Source organism: Rhinopithecus bieti, unplaced genomic scaffold (assembly GCF_001698545.2).
Source record: "Rhinopithecus bieti isolate Rb0 unplaced genomic scaffold, ASM169854v2 scaffold_6710, whole genome shotgun sequence".
NCBI classification, from domain to species: domain Eukaryota; kingdom Metazoa; phylum Chordata; class Mammalia; order Primates; family Cercopithecidae; genus Rhinopithecus; species Rhinopithecus bieti.
This window is the reverse complement of record NW_016805362.1, coordinates 3124655-3128102: the sequence shown is the minus strand read 5'-3', so window position 1 is coordinate 3128102 and position 3448 is coordinate 3124655.

Genomic DNA, 3448 nt, shown 5'->3' with positions numbered 1-3448 from the left:
GCTTTTTTAATTTTTTTTTTTTTTTTTTTTTTTTGCTTTTACCTAAACTTCTAACTAATCAAATAAGGAAAGAAACTGTCTTTTTAAAGCTTATTTTGTGTTAGATACTGTATTAGAGATCTGCATTTATCATGAACTCCTTTTTTTAACTTTATTTTCAGGAAAGTAACACATGAAGTAGTTCAGTCATGTCAGGATTGTCTGGGGTGGAATGGAACAGTCAGGTAGTTGAAAGTTTTTTTTTTAGAGATGGAAAGTTTGTGGACTCCTGTAAAACATGCCGTATTTGAAATACATCTGTTAAAACTTAAAAACTAAAGTGTGTTTTTTTGTTGTTGTTAAATTTATTGAAGTTTATTCCCTTAATCAGTGAAGAACAACCCTTATTTATTACCTACAGCAGTTGTATAATTTGCTGTTAGAAATTCTGGTATTGGAACAGTGGGTAAGCAGGTTATCATATAGCATAGAATTCTTGAAAGATACATGTGGGGAAAAGTAGTCTCAAATAAAAGCTAATTTCTTTGAAAATGGGATTGTCTCTTTATTGTGGTACAATGGAGAAATATGATTGAGGAACTGGTCCTTTTCCCCTCACATCCCCCCAGTGCATATTTATATGAAAGTTTACCCATCCTGAGTTTTAATTTCCCAATGTTTCTAATTTTTAAAAATATTTTTTCTTACACCAGAATGTTATTTCTTGTCTTGTCTTTGGTTCTTTTAAAACCCTTGTTTTTCTTCTCTTTTGGAGGAGACCAAGTTGTAAATATTGAGAATATTCAGTACTAGCACCATGCTGAAGGAAAGATAGGTAGCTAATACTTCTCTCTCTTTTTTTTTTATTTTTTTATTTTTTATTTTTTTGACACAAGAGTCTCGCTCTGTTGCCCAGGCTGGAGTGCAGTGGCATGATCTTGACTCACTGCAACCTCCGCTTTCCAGGTTCACGCCATTCTCCTGCCTCAGCCTCTCAAGTAGCTGGGGCTACAGGCGCCCGCCACCAAGCCTGGCTAATTTTTTCTGTTTTTAGTAGAGATGAGGTTTCACTGTGTTAGCCAGGATGGTCTCGATCTCCTGACCTCGTGATCTGCCTGCTTCAGCCTCCCAAAGTACTGGGATTACAGGTGTGAGCCACCGCACCTGGCCGGTAGATAGCTAATATCTTAAAAAGTCTGAATATATTCCAGTAGGAAACACACTTTTTTTTTTTTTTTTTTTTTTTGAGACGGAGTCTTGCTCTGCTGCCCAGGCTGGAGTGCAGTGGCCGGCTCTCAGCTCACTGCAAGCTCCGCCTCCCGGGTTGACGCCATTCTCCTGTCTCAGCCTCCCGAGTAGCTGGGACTACAGGCGCCCGCCTCGTCGCCCGGCTGGTTTTTTTGTATTTTTTAGTAGAGACGGGGTTTCACCGTATTAGCCAGGATGGTCTCGATCTCCTGACCTCGTGATCCGCCCGTCTCGGCCTCCCAAAGTGCTGGGATTACAGGCTTGAGCCACCGCGCCCGGCCCGGAAACACACATTTTTAAATGACCATAAAGTAAAAGAAGAAGAGGGTGTTTCAAGTGACCTTTATAAAAAAGGTGTTAGAGGACCGGGCGCGGTGCTAACACCTGTAATCCCAGCACTTGGGAGGCTGAGGCGGGCAGATCACGAAGTCAGGAGATTGAGACCATCCTGGCTAACACGGTGAAACCCCGTCTCTACTAAAAATACAAAAAAATTAGCTGGGCGTGGTGGCAGGCACCTGTAATCCCAGCTACTCAGGAGGCTGAAGCAGGAGGATCACTTGAACCCAGGAGGTGGGGTTGCAGTGAGCCAAGATCATGCCACTGCACTCCAGCCTTACAGACAGAGTGAGACTCCCGTCTCATAAAAAAAGGCCGGAAGCAGTGGCTCATGCCTGTAATCCCAGCACTTTGGGAGGCCGAGGCGGGCGGATCACCTGAGCTCAGGAGTTCAAGACCAGACTGGCCAACGTGGTGAAACCCCGTCTCTACTAAAGATACAAAAATTAGCTGGGTATGTTGGCACGCACCTATAATCACAACTACTCAGGAGGCAGAGGCAGGAGAATCGTGTGAACCCGGGAGGTGGAGGTAGCAGTGAGCGAAGATCGCACCAATGCACTCTAGCCTGGGCAACAGAGTAAGACTCCATCTCTAAAAGAAAAAAAGATTAGGGCCAGGCGTGGTGGCTCATGCCTGTAATTCCAGCAGTTTGGGAGGTTGAGCAGGTGGATCACTTGAGGTCCAGAGTTCAAGACCAGCCTGGCTAAAGTCTCAAAAAGTGTTAGGGGATTGAAGCCTCAGACATCTTTTGTTCTGTTTGAAACAGGGTCTCTGTCACCCAGACTGGAGTGCAGTGGTGTGTTCTTGGCTCACTGCAACCCCTGCCTCCCAGGCTAAAGCAATCCTCCCACCTCGGCCTCCCACAGTGCTGGGATTACGGGCATGAGCCACCATGCCCAGCTAGACATCTTTCTTTAAAAGCTTACTTTTTGAAAGACTTGTCTGTTTTCAATAATAAATTTATTATTAAAAATTATTTTAAATTTTGCGACTAGGGAGCTGAGCAGAGTAGAGTGCACCTATAGTCACAGCTACTTGGGACGCTGAGGTAGGACGATTGCTTGAGGTCAGGAATTCAAGGCTGCATTGTGCTATTATGTTATGATTGTGCCTGTGAATAACCACTGCGCTCCAGCTGGACAACGTAGTGAGAACCCTGTCTCTAATAATAATAAAGGTTTGGTTTGGCTTTAATAATAAAAAGAACCTATAGCTCTGAATAGAACACCATTGACTTTAAAAGACAAGCAGTATATCAACACTGGAAACATTAGCCACAATCCGGAAGACAGGTTTTTTTTGCGACGTCGCCTCCACTTGTTGCCCAGGCTAGGGTGCAATGGCGTGATCTCGGCTCATCACAACCTCCACCTCCCGGGTTCAAGCGATTCTCCTGCCTCAGCCTCCCAAGTAGCTGGGATTACAGGCATGCGCCACCACCCCAGCTAATTTTGTATTTTTAGTAGAGACAGGGTTTCTCCATGTTGGTCAGGCTGGTCTTGAACTCCCAACCTCAGGTGATCCGCCCACCTTGGCCTCCGAAAGTGCTAGGATTACAGGCGTGAGCCACCGTGCCCGTCCTGGAAGACAGTATTAATTAAGAGAGATAGTAGGCTGGGTGCTCTGGCTTACGCCTGTAATCCCAGCACTTTGGGAGGCTGAGGCGGGTGGATCACGAGGTCAGGAGGTCGAGACCATCCTGGCTAACATGATGAAACCCTGTCTCTACTAAAAATACAAAAAATTAGCCAGGCGTGGTAGTGGGCCCCTGTAGTCCCGGCTACTTGGGAGGCTGAGGCAGGACAATGGCATGAATCGAGGAGGCGGAGCTTGCAGTGAGCCAAGATCCCGCCACTGCATTCCAGCCTGGGCGACAGAG